Source organism: Lissotriton vulgaris, chromosome 2_1, assembly GCF_964263255.1.
Source record: "Lissotriton vulgaris chromosome 2_1, aLisVul1.2, whole genome shotgun sequence".
Lineage (NCBI taxonomy): Eukaryota > Metazoa > Chordata > Amphibia > Caudata > Salamandridae > Lissotriton > Lissotriton vulgaris.
Window position 1 is genome coordinate 993,448,100 of NC_141687.1, and position 17,976 is coordinate 993,466,075.

Genomic DNA, 17,976 nt, shown 5'->3' on the forward strand with positions numbered 1-17,976 from the left:
ATTAAAAGAATCTTTATAGCACTCAAAATCTCCAAGTAATTCCATTTCAGTCCGCCAAAGTTTGAAGAGTTGCAGAAGTGCTAAATAGAAAAATCCCTTTTATCTGCTGTATCACAACTGAGTTTCCTGTGATTAATGAGATTTCCTTTGGTATGTTTTACCAAACATCCATCACATCCAATTACTGCATCTGTTTCTTCATTTATATTTTCTGTAACATTTCTCTTAAAGCTGTCATATTGCAGTACTTCATACAGACATATGTCTTCCAGATGTGGACTTCTTTGAGGATAGTACGTATCCAACATGTTTGTTTTAACAATATCTGTACTTTCCGGTTCATTTAATACTAAGGGCCCGATTCTGATGCGGGTTGAAAAGTTTTCTGGCCGAATCGGGTTGGAAATGGTTTCCAACCCATTCGGATCAGGAGAGTCCGACTGAGTACGATGAATCCAGATGCTTCTAGATACGATTTGGTTGGACTCCCATTGACTTCAATGGGAGAATATGTTCCTAACTGCATCATAATTGGGCCCTGGGTGAGGAAGACACGTTCCCGATCTGATTTGGAAAGAGCAAATGCCTTTAGGAGGCCTTCCTAACTGCATCGGAATCAGGCCCTAGGTGGGAATGCTTTCCTAACCGCATCAGAATCAGGCTCTAAGTATTCAATTTCTTGTACAGATTTCAATACTCGATTTTGTGTTGCAGCAAGACCTAGGCTTACCCAAATGATTCCTCTAGACTTCTTTCAACTATGTCTTTTCAGATTTTGTTATATATGATGTCACATAGCGAGCAACAGCAATTGAATTATCTGCAACATACTGGATATCCATATTTTGCATTCCACATCATCAAAATTATTCTGGATTGTAATTATTAATATACTTTGATTCTTCAGTTCTTTTTACATTGTAAGTATTCTTTGGTGATTTTCGAGTGATAGTGTGCCTCATTACTGACATGAAACTATTGACTCTTCCTTTGGAAATTACTGGACGTGGAAACCCAAAATGACATTTTGTATAAAATCTTTCCTTTGACCTGAATTTCCGTTGCCAATATTGTCCATATGAGTGACTTTGAAACCGTAAAACTTGTTGTCTTAAGGTATTTTGTTCTCCTGATTTTGGAATTACACATGTAACATAGTCTTCAATGAAAGATAAAACAGTCTCATCAGAATCAGTTCCAAATTTAGGTGCAGCCTTTATCCACAATAGCATATGTATATGTGGGGCACCTCTGGCTTGGTACCCCTTTCTCCAAAAGAAATCAATAACTTTTCCAAAAGGTGGGGTATTTTTATTGCAGATAAAAGACTTCATAGCTTGAAACCTATGATTAAAATATCTGCACACATTTACAGGATCCAATGAACACAGTTCTCCAGCTGTCTTGAAGTCAATATTTTTTATATTTGAATTTGCTACTCATAGAAATTCAAGTAAATCGTCTTCCATTGCATATTCAGCACACCTTAGCGTATCAAACCACGTAAGGGGTCCCTAAATTCCTTAAAATACATTTAAGTTCTCCGTGATGATGATACCAATGCTCATTAGTACCACGTTGACACGCAATCAGATTAATCAATTGAGATTCTAAATGATCGTCTCTTTCTTGTACTTTGTCCATGAATTCCTTTGCAGAAAGATGTGGAACATGAACTCCTGTTTTTAATATGTGATTCACTGCATATGAAAGTGCAGACAAGTCACTTTCAACCAAAATATGAAATATGTGTGGCATACGTTGTCGAAATCTTGGATCTTCTGAGTACAATCTAGTTGTACGATATTCTGAAGCTGGAATCTGCATGGGTCATTCATCATATCGGCCACCTTTTCCACTGGAGAAGAGCTGTGGAAAACAACGTGCTTCTAAACTTCTTTCCTAAACACTAATAGGACTTTCCTTTTCTTTCTTCATTTGGAATAATTCAATAGTATTTCCAATCATTTCTTTTAAATGTAAAGGATGTATACTATAATGTTCATGAATTTCTTCACTCCTGGAGACATCCACTTTTTCGATTTGACCAGTTGAATTTTCTCTGTCATCTTCTAAAGATATTTCTTCTCCGTTCACATGTATATTTTTATAACAAATCTTGTTTTCTGTGAGATATAATGCAGCTTTTAGACGTTTTAATCAATCAATCAATCAGCCATTTGTAGAGCGCGCTACTCACCCATGAGGGTCGCAAGGCACTGGGGGGATCAGCTACTGGTCAAACAGCCAGTTCTTGAGAAGTCTCCTGCAGGTCAGCAGGTCCTGGGTCAGCCGCATGTGGGCGGGGAGGGTGTTCCATTTCTTGGCAGCAAGGTGGGAAAATGGTCTGCTGCTGGTGGTCAGTCGGCGGATGAGTGAGACGGTGGCGAGGGTGAGGTAGATGCAGCAAAGCTGGCGGTAGGGGTGTAGAAGGACAGTGATTCATTGAGGTATGCTGGTCCGGTTGTGGAGTGCTTTGTTGGGGTGGGTGAGGAGCTTGAAGGTGATCCTCTTGTTGACCGGGAGCCAATGCAGGTCTCTAAAGTGGGTTGTGATGTGGCTGTGATGAGGGAGTCCGAGGATGAGGCGTGCGGAGGCGTTTTGTATGCATTGGTGGCTCTTCTGGAGTGTAGCCATTGTTCCTGCATAGAGGGCGTTGCTGTAGTCCAGCCTGCTGCTGACCAGTGCTTGGGTGACCGTTTTTCTGGTTTCAGTGGGGATCCATCTGTAGATCTTGCGGAGCATGCAGAGGGTGTTGAAGCAGGAGGAGGAAACAGTGCTGACTTGCTGGGTCATAGAGAGCATTGAGTCCAGGATGAACCCAAAGTTGCAGGCGTTGTTGGTGGGTGTTGGGGCAGCTCCCATGCGGAGGGAGTGGAGGCGAGGATGAAGACCTCCATCTTGTCTGAGTTCAGTGTCAGTCAGCTGGTCTTCATCCAATCTGAGACAGCCTTCATTCCCTTGTGGAGGTTTGATTTGACAGTAGGTGTGTCCTTGGTGAGTGAGAGGATCACCTAGGTGTCGTCCGGGTCCGAGACGAGGTTGAGGTGGTGTGTTCCGACGATGTTGTCGAACGGTGCCATGTAGATGTTGAAAAGGGTCGAGCTGAGGGATGATCCTTGGGGATACTGCAGGTGATCGCGGTGGCTTCCGAACAAAACGGGGGAGACAAACTCACTGGGTTCTGCCAGTGAGGTAGGAGGTGATCCAGTCCAGGGTTTTGCCTCAGATCCCAGCGTTGTGGAGTCGTGTGCACAGGTTGTGGTGACAGACGGTGTCAAAGGGGGCCGAGAGGTCCAGGAGTATCAGGGCCACGGTTTTGCCCTTTGTCCAATATGGTCCTGATGTGATCAGTGGCGGCGATGAGGGCAGTGATTGCTGTGGAAGCCGGATTGGGAGTAGTCCAGAATGGTGTTCTCCAGGAAGTGGGTCAGTTGTCTGTTGGTGATCTTCTCATTGACTTTCACCGGGAACAGGAGCAGGGAGATGAGTCGGAAATTCTTAAGGTCCCTTGGGTCTGCCAGGGGTTTCTAGAGTAAGGCGTTGATCTTGGAGAAGTGTGGCTCAATGGTTAGAGCAAACAAACCACAGTGCCGGACAGTATAATTTAATAGAAACAAATGCACACCTAGTATAATTAATTGCTAGGCTGACAAACCATTTGTGATTGATCACTTGTATTTTATGAAAAAGGATCTTGAACAAATATTTTTGGCATCAAGGGGTACACACCACATTTACAGAAGTTCACAAGTGCATTGAAAAAACCATATACAATACATTGAATCAAAACATACACATATGACAATTGTGATAACAATAGATATAAACAACTGTGCAATGCCTCAGAAAATTACGTATGTTGAGGCACCAATCCTGGATGAAAAATGAACAAGTGGACAAGCAAGATGACGAACTAGCCTACTTGTTTCCACCACCACTAGATACACATTTTTAATTTATCATATGGTGCAACAAATGGGAAGACACAAAACTATGCAGCAGTGTAGGATTTGTGTGAGTTATATTCCTATTGTGCCCTGATGGTTCAGTATCTGGGTGGAGCAGGACGCCGACGCGTTTCGAACCCGTTTAATAGGTTAAGGGTTCTCCTCAGGACAAGGATTGGGGGGTCGTTGTCGCTTATTCTTGGGATATCAGGATACTCCCTTGATGTTTGAAACACTAAATAGTGTATGGGGTGCTGATGCGCATAAAATCAAATACTGTTGTGATGTGCCTTAGTCAGCGGGTGTTCGAGTCTATGCACGAACCCGAGCGGCGGCCGCCGCGGCAGTTCGGCAAGTTTTTGACGAGTCAATCGAGCTGTGCAACAGGCACCCGAGCGGCAAGAAACTGGCAACCGCTCGGATTCGTGCATAGACTCGAACACCCGCTGACTAAGGCACATCACAACAGTATTTGATTTTATGCGGATCAGCACCCCATACACTATTTAGTGTTTCAAACATCAAGGGAGTATCCTGATATCCCAAGAATAAGCGACAACGACCCCCCAATCCTTGTCCTGAGGAGAACCCTTAACCTATTAAACGGGTTCGAAACGCGTCGGCGTCCTGCTCCACCCAGATACTGAACCATCAGGGCACAATAGGAATATAACTCACACAAATCCTACAATGCTGCATAGTTTTGTGTCTTCCTATTTGTTGCACCATATGATAAATTAAAAATGTGTATCTAGTGGTGGTGGAAACAAGTAGGCTAGTTCGTCATCTTGCTTGTCCACTTGTTCATTTGTCATCCAGGATTGGTGCCTCAACATACGTAATTTTCTGAGGCATTGCACAGTTGTTTATATCTATTGTTATCACAATTGTCATATGTGTATGTTTTGATTCAATGTATTGTATATGGTTTTTTCAATGCACTTGTGAACTTCTGTAAATGTGGTGTGTACCCCTTGATGCCAAAAATATTTGTTCAAGATCCTTTTTCATAAAATACAAGTGATCAATCACAAATGGTTTGTCAGCCTAGCAATTAATTATACTAGGTGTGCATTTGTTTCTATTAAATTATACTGTCCGGCACTGTGGTTTGTTTGTTTCATAAGAGTGGTCCAAGCCGGTCAGAGACAGGACCCAGCCTTCCCCTCTTTTTTCTGCGTCAATGGTTAGAGTGGCAGACCCTGGTGCAGAGGTCTGGCCGCGACCAGGGTTCAATTCCCGACGCGGCAAGGTCTTGGGCTCAATATCCACGGACTCGATAATTCTCGCCTCGGTGCCTACTCTAATCATGGGTCCCCACTCTGCAACTCTGGGCAATAGCTTGCTTAATCTCCACAACGGCCCTAAAGCGCTAGGATGCCTGGTTTCACCTTGGGGGTGCCCAGTAGGGAGCATCTCACAGGGAAAGCCAGGACGGGTTCCACAGCGGTATACAGCGCCAAGATGCCTGTCAGGTGATAGTGCGCTTTACAAGTATACATACATTTACATTTACATTCTTGGCACATTTCCAGCTCTCAGGGAAGGTTGCGGTCTCGAAGGAGCTGTTGCTGATCTGGTGGAGTTGGGGTGCGATGATGGAGCTTGCCTTGTTGAAGATGTGGTGGGCAAGGGTCGGAGGGTGAGCCGGAGTGGATGGGGTTCATGATTTTGATGGTTTCTTCGTCGTTGATGTTGTGCCAGGAGAGCAGAAGGTCTGTGTGTTTGGTGGGTGTTGAGCCAGGGGTGTTGGCATCTGTCACCAGCATCTGGGAGCTGAAGCTGTTGTGGATCTTGCAGTGGAAATAGGTGGCCAGGGAGTAGCAGAGTTCTTATGACAGTGGTATGTCATTGGAGCTGGATCTGGGCGTGGCAAGTTCTTTCATGATGTTGAAGAGCTCTTTGCTGTTGTGTGTGTTGTTGTTGATGCGTTCCTTGAAGGAGGTTCTTTTTGCAGCTCGGATGAGTTGGTGGTGTTTGCGCCCGGCATTCCTGAGGGCTGCGCTGTTGTCTGGTCCTTGCACCACAGCTTCTCGAGTCTTCTGCAGGTGTGCTTGGAGTTCTGGAGGTCGGCATTGAACCAGATGGTTCTCATGTCCGTGTGCCTGTTGGAGGGTTTCCTGATCGGAGCAAGGGTGTTGGCGCAGTCATCTATCCCTTGTCTGGTTTGGTGACATCTACTAACTCTTGCCATATTTTTTGAGTCTCTGATGGTACTCCATTAACTAGAATACCTACAGGTTCAATTTCCCCTCTCTCTACACCAACAGTTTCAACATTTTTCTTAAAATCTAAAGGTAAATACACAATTCTTCCTTTTAAACCTCTTAGTAAATTTGTTGGAGGCAGCTTACCTGTTCAAGTATTTAGGTTTTAGAATCAGAATGGACTCATATGTATTTAAATCTACCAGTTCTACAGGAATAGCTACCAACTCTAAGTTATTATGTACAGCTCTAGCTGGCATTTTGTTCTCTTCTAGTTTGCTGTAACAATATTTACAAATACGTTGATCAATACTCATCTCAAATCGATCTTCCACCAACAAATAAGCACCAAATTCTTCCCACTTATCATTGTTTCCCGTTTTACTTTTTAAATACAGAACAACATTCCTAGTTTGTTTTCTACAGTGAGTATGTCGACAACAAATACAAACATAGTTTGGTTTTTCAGAACAAATGACCTTAATCTTTGTAATTCTATGAACTTCTCAGTAGTACTATCTTCCACTTCCTCTTCAACACCTACACTTATCAAACTCTCACTTTGTATACACTCTTCTCCAGTACTAAAGAAACAAAACTCTATATCATCACAATTTTCTTTTTACATCCGATACTGACCCATGCAAAAGAGCAGTGTTAAGGTAACTTAAAAATAAAGCAGGACTTTTTACATAGTACAATCTTCTTACTAACTTCTGTATCGTAGAATGATGTGCTAACATTCTCAAATGATGGAAAACACTTTGACACACTTTTCTAGAAAGACAATCTAGTGAATGTCCTCGCAAGCCAGTATTTTTTCTCACTTTACAAGGATCTGGTCCTTGTAACATCTTAATCTTTTGTTTAATACTTTTTTACTATATTCTCGAAAGAAATTCAGTAAAATATCAATAGACTCCTGTTGTATACTACAAATACTACTACAATCCCACTAATACAATGGAGCTTGTGTATGTCTCTCTTCAACTTCTTCAGCTATCACTTCTTCCACATTTCTGGGAACCATCTTTTATTTTTCAATTGCACAACCATTCTTAATTTCATAAGCACGACCACTGGTATCAACTGCATGAACTAATGTATTGTTTTGAAAATAGCTCTCTTCATTAAAAAAAGGTTCTGAACTAGAACTGTGCTTTCATTCACCCCATTTTTTTTTACTAAAGTTAGTTCTGTTTATTAATTTGTCCTTCATAGAATGCATTGGTTTATTCAAAGTTCGCATTCTTTTCATAACTAATATAAATAATCTTCTTTTCAATTCAAAAGCCTTTTCAACTATACTTTCAATCTCTTGTTTCTTTTTATAAAATGCAGTTCTTTTTTTATATTCCTTGCAATTTCTCAATAAGTTTTGTACTACTCTACTTTTATACATATGTTTTCAATATTGTGATATTCTTTCATCCTTTTTCCAACATAGATTGTTTTCTCATTTCCTGAATTTCTATTAATTTGTCCTTTTTTAATTTCAGGCGTCTGCTTTCAAAAAGTATTCTTTCTATTTTCAGCATTTTTGAAACCCTTTCCAGTCCTTGAAAGTCTTTTAATAAATTATTTTGTTCTCTTACCGCAAGACGTTTTCTTTTTTGCCACATGTTGTAGTTCATCTCTAATTCCTGCATTTTTCTTTTCTTTAAATAGTACTGTTTCTTTCCTTGTTTTCTCTTTTCTGTTCTTTTTGTCATGGTAAATCTTTCTTAATAATATTAAAGAATATCTGGAAACAAAGAATTCCAAAAATAATGTAATATTAATAAAATAATTATATAGAAATATTCTTATCTATTACTAAAGAAACACCTTCTATTTAAAAGCTACAAATAAATGCACATATGTTTTTGGAATATGGTCACAATTACACATGAGCTGCAAAATTAGTGAGGAGGGGTGCAGAAAAAACAAATGCAGCAGTAATGTCTGAATGACTACAGCACTAAATATCTAGGGGCAGATTTTCAATTCTTGGCGCATCCTCGCAAAAAAGCAGGGATGCGCCAGGAAACTTGCAACATGCATTCCAATCCTTGTGCCACTACAGATGCGTTGCATTTACAATGCAGCGTGCTATGACGCAAGGAAATGCAAATGTGTGTTGCATCTGCTGGCGTAAAGTTGGCGCAGTGCTGGAGTAATGTTCCGGGTGCGATGCAACTCCAGCACTGTTCCAACCCAGCCAATCTGCAACATGGTTGATCAAGCCTTACGCCTGATTCAAGCAGGCATAATGTTTTGACGCAGCAGTGTCAGGAAAAGTGTCTTTCACTGTGTCACTTTTTCGAGACGTTCCTGCGACGGAAAATCCACCCTGGGCTAGAACACCAACATGAAACCTGCGGCAGGTTTCATGTGGCACAGGGCTTTACAACATGATGCATCTCCCTAGATGCATCACGTTGTAATTCCGTCGCAGCATGGCGCTAGCTTTACGCCACCGCTGCGTCACAGAAGTGATGCAACGGCGGCGCAAAAGTGGCGCAAGGGGCTTGTAAATCTGCCCCTCGTGGCTGCATCATTGTAAGAATGCATGGCAACTGCTTTGGTGTTTTCTTAATTGCATGAGACAGATGCAGACATTTGCAAGAGAGTTGCAGAAAGAAGCAACACTAGTGCAAAAGAAGCAACAGAGGTGCAAAAAGAGGCAAATGGGGAATAGAAAGAGGCAAGAGAACTGCAGAAAGAGGCAAAAGAGTTGCAGAAACAGGCAAAAGAGGTACAGAAAAAGGGAAGAAGTGGGCAGAGACAAGCAAGAGAGCTGCAGAAAGAGGGAAGAATGGTGCAGAATGAGGAAAGAGGTGTGGAGAAATATAAAACAAAGGTGCATGAAGAAGACAGACCAGTGCAGTAAGAAACATTTGTGTGTAAAGAGGTAAGAGGGGTACATAAAACGGCAAGTGAAGTGCAGAACGAAGCAAAAGAGGTGCAGGAAGAACCAACAGAGCTGTAAAAAGTGCAGACAATGGTAGGAGATATGCAGAGTGAGGCAAGAGGGTTACAGAAAGAGGCAAAAGAGGTGTAGAAATAGGAACAGAACTTCAGAAAGAAGCAACAGAGGTTTTTGAAAGACGCACGAAGGGAGCAGAAACAGACAAGACAGGTGAGCAAACAAGGAACAGAGATACAAAAAGAGGCAAAAGTGGTGCAGAAACAGGAAAGATAGGTGTAGAAAGAGGCAGGAGAGTTCCAGAAAGAGGGAACAGGGGTGCTGAAACATTTAAAAGGGGTGCGGAAAGAAGCAAGTGAGGTACAGAAAGTGGCAAGAGAGGTGCAGAAAGAGGCAAGAGAGTTACAAAAAGAGGCAACTGAAGTGCAGAAGGAGACAAAAGAACTGCAGCAAGAGGTAATACAGGTGCAGAAACAGGCAAGTGAGGTGCAGAAAGTAGAAGACGTTTCAAGAATGAGAGAAGAGAAGTGCAGAAAAAGAAACAAATGTGGACAAAGAAGTAACAGAAATGCAGAAAGAGGCAACAGAGACGCAGAGGGAAACATCAGTGGCTTGCACACAATTAGTTCCAATTTAACACCCGCATTTAGCAACAAGTAATAGATGACCATGCTAGGTTTGCAAAGGACCTTCCTCCACTCTGTAATACTTGTCACGGCGTTTTCGGTAACATTTGACCATTTGAGCTAGAAACAAGGCTTTTTTGTTCATATATGCAGATTAGAATACAGATGATGAATTTGTGCCTAATGCAGATAATGTATATTTATTCAAAAGTTGGTACAGCCAATCACTCATCCAATTCCAGTGGTCCTGCTCATACCTCTGACTAGGTTCACAAGTGCTCCTCAGTGATTCTCCCCATATTGTTAAAAGCACGCATACATATATCTCTATGTTTTGAAATCATCATGATATCTAAAACAAATATATATACCATATTTCTAAAATATAGTAAAACCTAGAAACTGAGATATGTACTAGATCTGCCTGAATGATTCCAGAACTCTGTAGGTGGAGCTTGAGTGATTGTATGAGTGCAAGGGTAGTCACAGGATAATTGCAGGAGAAGATGAATAGTGAGTAGCTAATTACATGAGAGCAAATATACACATTGACTGCATTGATGCGCATATGAATAGCACCTGAAGGGATCGATGAGTCATTGAGTACTGCCAGAAGAATAGATGAATTCAAGAGAAGGGTATGGGTAATTTTTTGACTGCAAGGATAGTGTGTAGGTTATTGCATAACTGCATAGGTACAGCCTGCATGATTGCATGACTGTAGGAAAAGTACATAACTAGACCCTGGATAATGACATGCTTGCAAGGCTGATTTCTGGAGGATTACTGCAGTACATAGCAAGTGAGTGCATTATTTTATAAGTTTATGACTCCGTACTGCCTGGATGCATACTAAACTATTAAGATGCTGCCTGACTGATTACAGGACTGCAAAGGTACTGACTGGGTGATTTCAAAACTACATGACTTCTAATTGAGTGAATATGCAAGTACAAGAAAAGTGTGTATGTGATTGAAAGAGTACAAAGGGATTAAATGAGTACATGGGTAACACCTTGGCAATTGCATAACTGCAGAGATAATGTCTGGGGATTTACGTGAATACATAGCAAGTGACTGGATGATTATATAAGTGCCTGGGTACTTCTTGGGTATTTGCAGGACTACTGAGGTAGAACCTGAGTAAATAAAAGACTTAAAAAGTAGTGCCTCAGTGATTTCATAACATTATAACTACTGCCTGAGTAATTGCAAGAGTAGAAAGATACTGCCTCTGTAATTGAAGGAGTGCAACAGTAGTGCCTGGGTGCTTATATAACTACATGAGTTATGCCTTAGTGATTGCATAAGTGCATAGTTAGTGCCTAAATGATTGCATCAATGCAACAGCAATGGCTGAGTGATTACAGTACTGCATATGTAGTGCCTGCATCATTGGAAGACTGTATGGTGAGTACTTGAGTTTTTTTTTATAACTGCATGACAGTTGGGCGTAGCCAAATATAAAGCAGCACCCTATTACATAGCTCAACTATAAGTCTTACCATATTGTTAAAAGCACGTATACATATGTGTCTACCTTTTCAAATCACCATGATATCTAAAACAAATATGTATACAATATTTCTGAAATATAGTGAAACCTAGAAACTGAGACATGTACCAGATCTGCTTGAGTGATTCCAAAACTCTGTGAGTAGTGCTTGGGTGATTGTATGAGTGCAAGGGTAGTCATTGGATAATTGGAGGAGAAGATGGATAGTGACTAGCTAATTGCATGAGTGCAAACATAAACATTGACTGCATGGATAAGTGTATAAATACCACCTGAAGTAATCGTGAGTCATTGAGTACTGCCTAGGTGAATAGATGAATGCAACAGAAGGAAAGGGTGATTCTACGACAGCAAGGGTAGTGTGTGGGTTAGTACATGACTGCATAGGTCCAGCCTGCATGATTCCATGACTATAGGGAAAGTACATAACTAGACCCTGGATGATTACATGCCTGCAAGGGTAATATCTGATGGATTACTGAAGTACATAGCAAGTGAGTGGGCGATTTTATAAGTTCATGAGTACAGCCTGGGTGATTACTGAATTACTAAGATACTGCCTGACTGATTACAAGAGTGCAAAGGTAGTGACAGTGTGATTTTAAAATTACATGAGTAGTGGCTGAATGATCACATGAGTACAAGAAAAGTGTGTATGTGATTGAAAGAGTACAAGGGGATTAAATGATGACATGGGTAACACGTCAGCGATTGCATAACTGCAGGGATAATGTCTGGGATGTACATGATTACATAGCAAGATGACTGGGTGATTTTATAAGTGCATGTGTACTACTTGGATGATTGCAGGACTACCGAGGTACAATATACCCAAACACAAATAAGGAATTCTTCAAATGTCTTTAGTAAAAGTCTTACCATATTACTAAAAGCATACATAAATATATCTGTATCATAACACTATCCAAACCTTAAAAATTCAAAGAACAAACTTATAATTTCAACCAAATATCTAAAACAATGCGGCATCTATCAACTATACCTTTCAACAGACTACAAAAAAGAAGCCTATTTAATATCACCTTATATGAGCATCCTAGAAACCACACTTTTGTGCTGAATCATCACCTTTCTATCTAAAATTATGCAGCATCATTCAACTATACCTTTGTACATACTAGGAAAAAGAAGCCTAATTATTAATACCTTATATGAGCTTCTTTCAAAGCACACTTTTGTACTGCATCTTCACCATTCTATCTAAAATTATGCGGCATCATTCAACCATACCTTTATACTGACTAGAAAAAAAGAAGTCTAATTAATAACACCTTGTATGATCATCTTTGAAACCACACATTTGTGTTGCATCTTCACCTTTCTATCTAAAATTATGTGGCATCATTCAACTATATCTTTGTACAGAACAGAAAAAAGACGCCTAATTAATAACACCTTATATGAGCATCTTTCAAAGCACACATTTGTGCAGCATCTTCACCATTCTATCTAAAGTTATACAGCATAATTCAACTATACCTTTCTACAGACTAAAAGAAAGAAGTCTAATTAATAACACCTTATGTGAGCATTTTTCTAACCACACTTTTGTGCTGCATCTTCACCATTCTACTAGTACTCACACTCTTGACCCTACCACATACAAAGCAACAACAGCTCTTTGTTATACATCCTGCATCTTAAAATGTATAAGACATATGAAAATACATATACAAGTAGACACAAACATGAGACAGAAGTCCATGCATACCTTAATATTTGACAGAGCCCACCTCCAAATTTAAATCAACAGCTAAAATTATGCGGTATAATACAAATATACATAGCCACACACTATAACAAACAACTATAATCAGTAATCCATATTCCAATATCCACATAATACTATTCAACATCTATTCCAAACAACATTTAACTACAATAAAACAAACTATAATAAACATCTCTACATTTAATAATATATTTCAAATATCAAAGTTCATGAATAATTTTTTACCTTTAAAAATAAAGCTAACACATAATGCACCTCACAAATGTATAACTCGATTTACATCACATTCCTCGCTACTTTCTTGCCTACAGTATCTTCCTTTTGTGTGGTGCTACTTCTGAAGAGTAACCTACATGCTTGAACAGAGAGAGGTTCGAAGAAGACACCGGTCCCTGCAGCACCTTTTTGTTTGATCTATTCCCCTTTTCCCCTGAGTGTTTTCTCTCAGAGCAGTGTTGGTTTACTCTGTGGGAGTTTATGCAAAAGGGAGTAGGGGTACTATTCATCGAACCATTGTCCCCAGTGGTTGGCTCCAGAAGGTCAGGGGCGTTTCACAGTCTGAAAGCCCGACCACCATGGGTTCAACAGTAGCAATAAGTAGCAATCATTCTGATTGCCTGTCAGACCGCCCGCATCCCCAGAATGGTGGTGGTGCCTAGCAGGCACCGCCGGTCTGATTAGGATGCTGGATCCACACCAGCCTTTCCATGGCGGTTCACCCGCCATGGAATGGCTGATGGGGATTGACTTTGGGGGCCCGTAGTGGGTCCCCTTGCCCCCAGGCACTTAAGTTGTGGGTTTCTGGTGCACCTATGGTGCCCTCTACATTTCCCTGCATCATGTGGCAGGCACTGCGTGGTGCCTGCCACGTAGTGCAGGGCAATGCAAAACTTGCACTTTTTCCATTGCGGCGGGTGCTGTAGTCAGCAGCATTCGCCGCAATGGAAAACATGGCACTTTCGGCCACCGTGGTGGTGGCCGCATTGTAATGCCATATGTGGGATCCTCGCCTTAAAGGCGAGGAGACCCCATCCCCGGGACGAATGCCGACGGACAGAAGTCCGCCCGCCATTGTAATCAGGCCCTAATTGTAGAGTCTAGGCTTATACTTCTCTAACTATCTTTACCATTATGGTGAATGCTGCCTTGATGACACCGGTCCCTGCAGCATCTTTTTTGTTTGATCCATTCCCTTTTTCCCCTGAGTGTTTTCACTCAGAGCAGTGCTGGTTTACTCTGTGGGAGTTTATGCAAAAGGGAGTAGGGGTACTATTCATCGAACCATTGTCCCCAGTGGTTGGCTGCAGAAGGTCAGTAGTGTTTCACAGTCTGAAAGCCCGACCACCACGGGTTCAACAGTAGCAATCGGTAGCAATCATTCTGATTGCCTGTCAGACTGCCCGCATCCCCAGAATGGTGGTGGTGCCTAGCAGGCACCGCCGGTCTGATTAGGATGCTGGATCCCCACCAGCCTTTCCTTGGCGGTTCACCGGTCATGGATGGCTGATGGGGATTGACTTTGGGGGCCCGTAGCGGGTCCCCTTGCCCCCAGGCACTTAAGTTGTGGGTTTGGGGTGCACCTATGGTGCCCTCTACATTTCTCTGCACCATGTGGCAGGCACTGCATGGTGCCTGCCACATAGTGCAGGGCAATGCAAACTTGCATTTTTTACATTGCGGCGGGTGCTGTAGTCAGCAGCATTCGCCACAATGTAAAACATGGCACTTTCGGCCACTGTGGTGGTGGCCGCATTGTAATGCCATATGTGGGATCGCCGCCTTATTGGTGGGCAGACTCCATCCCCGGGACGATGGCAGGCAGACAGAAGTCTGCCCGCCATCGTAATCAGACCCTAAGTTGTAGAGTCTAGGTTTATACTTCTCTAACTATCTTTACCATTATGGTGAATGCTGCCATGATGACGTATATTATCTCGAAGTTCTGAACTATCTAGATAAAAAACTGTAGCAGTTAATGTAATTTTTAATAAGTTGAATTACATTCATACTAGTTGTCTTACCTGAATATACATGCAGCAATAACAGGGGAGGCATCAAAACTTCACAAGCGAGGTCTCACTTCTAGTTCCACCCAGATGAGCTCCTACTGTAGGATTGATCTGAATGATTGATTGATTATCCCGCGTAGGCAACTAAATGAAGTAGAAAGACTGAGTAAGTGGATTATATATTTATCAAAGATTTACAAAAAATTTACACTGCCTGACTAGTACTACATTATGACACAATTAAAATGCCTGATTGTGCTAAAATAGAAAAAATAGCAATGCTAATAAGTTTTGGCTAATGTGGAGCTAGCAGTATTATTTGTGAAATATTGAAGTAATCAAAAATAGACTAAAAGCCTGGAGTCGACAAGCTTAGGTTAGGCATTTACGTTTAGGCAACACAAGATCTCAATAATGATGATGCTGATGCCTGATGTTCTTCATTCTGTATCTAAAAAAATATGGATCATTTTTATTGCATGAATTGGTAATGGACTGGTGTGGCTACTGCATTGAAGATTCTACAGTAAGTTGGTGTTGCTTTCCCCACAGCCCCTCCACCAAGTGTGTGATTCATTAATGGTATAATTTAAGCCACATCTCAATAAATCACCCAGCTCGGTGAAGATGGTTAGGGGTTTGACCAATTGATCGGTAATGGAATTTGGAGAAAGATTTGACAAAGACCAGCACTACAACGTAAGGCCAACAATCATCTGGGCAATAAGCAGCAGAATATCATTTTGCATCAATCTGTTGTTAGAAGGAAACAAGGGAATGAGTATGACAAAGTACAGATACATGCATTGCAAATAGTCCTTCTGCCCCTGAGACGCAATTTAACATGTATGTAAATGATCTGTCTTCTAGGTTAGGGAGTGAAACCCCCCACCCACTTCTCTTAGTTAATATGTTAAAAGACAAAATTATACTGAATTGTAAAATTAGGTGGTGCGTCTGCATTCTCCTCGGGAATGTCCACTCTTTAGGGCCTGTCTTCACTGTTCCGGTAAGTAAGCAGGAATGTTGTTGAGCTCAGCTAGCTTTCACCTTTTGTTCATGAAGGAGACTAGAAGAAGGTTTGGAGATTGTAAAAGAGAAACTGTATTTAGAGTCAAGGAGAAGGACAAAAGTGAGGCAAGCTTCATGAGAAGTGCATCAAGAAGATTCAGAGGCAGCGCCAAATAAACAAAAGGGGGTCTCAGAGTATCACGTTTGCTGCAAGTCCAACACATACATATAGATACACACACACACACATACAGACCAGAATTTCACAAACACATCTCTCTCTACTCCACACAGCTGAGTATTAGGCCTCCTATGAACTCAAGTCAATAGTATACTGGATAACTTACTTTCAGCTATTAATGAGGTAGTCATGCAGCTCTCAGTCCCGCCTTGAGCTCTTCCATGATACTCCTGGAGTCCTGACTCAGAGTAAAACTGTCCCAGACCAGTCATCCTTATTATCATGAATTATGATTACCCGAGCAAAATAGACATAAAGTGCAGTGCACTGCTGTTGAAGAACAAGTAGAGAATGAAACAGAATTGCAGTATGTTTTGGGTAGGTTTCTGTTTGATAATTAAAGTGACTGTTCTGGTGTCTGAAGAACTAGAGAAAAGGAGAACACCCCTACAATTAATTAAATCCGGCTATGTTTGAAAGGGCTGATCATCACCTACAGGAAGAAAAATGAACGCCCATCACTCAAGCCCCAACAATGCAAATCAATAATCATCTCATGAAATTTCCAAAACTACAGTTCAACACACACCCTACCTCAGTTTCTGCCACCACATAAATCATCAATCAACTCAAATCATCACTCACACAATATGTCACTCACTGTGGCAATAGTTGAAGTTACCTCATCCAATCGAAGCAAGGGTAGTTCAGATAGGTAGTCAACCATCTTTGATGCAGGCAACCCATTGGAATTTGGTCTTGGCAAGCAGTCTTGTGATAATAAATCATTTTATTGGGCAGCCCTTCTAGTACTAAGTGATGCAAAAAGGAGGCAGACATTGTCCACAATGTCATGAAGTAATAGTGGAGGCTTCTTCAATGCACACTGGTCCAACTGCAATCCAACAATTTATATGTGACTAATAAAAAAGGTGGGGCAGCATAAATCTGACACAAAAATAATAATGTTCCTCTACGTTCAGTAGACACGCTGATGACAGGAAAAGCCAGACACTTAATTGCCAGCCTACTGAGCTCTGGCTATCTTCCCATACTAATACATCAATGGATTTTGATCAACATAAACCTCTTTTGGATCATCCAGATACTCCTGGAACATCCTGTGGATGGTCATTGGTGCTGCCACTTGCTCTTCCTGTTTTGCCATCACCTCGGTACTGGACTTGAGCCCTGCCAAATGAAACCAATACAATGCAGAGGTTAGGTCCGGTACTTCTTTTGTTGTTGTAGCTTGTGTTCTGGTTGATGTTGTTGTTGGCTGCTGGGGTGGGACTCGAAGTTGCTGCCGTTCTTCTTCCAAGTCTCCGGCTTGCTCTATTATCCACCTATTGTTTGTTAAAACATTTCCTTTAGTAAAAGGGATGAGAGTGGGCAGAATTGTTTTGTACCGTGGATCAAGAAGTGTGGCACATGTGTTATCTTTGGACTCGATGATGTCATATTGCAGCCTTATATTAGAAGCCAAGCGCTGGACTAAGTTCTCAACCAAGGCATGTGCTTCTATTTTTTCATTCACACTTGCAGGAGTGAACCCCTTTAGAAGCCTTTTTTACCTGGTCTTGAAGGAGGTGCAACAACGGGATAGCTTGGCCCATCGTACGGTCCTCCTTGCTAACTTCCCATGTAAAAACCTCAAAAGGGAGTAGCATCTGTATCAGGCATTCGGCTAGGCCCCATTTGTCCACATCCATGGTCATAGCTTTCCCAACTGCATCCCCTCCTCCTTGAATGACATATTAATTGATCTGTTTGTACTGGTCAAATAGACGTTGCAGCATGTAAAAGGTGGAGTTC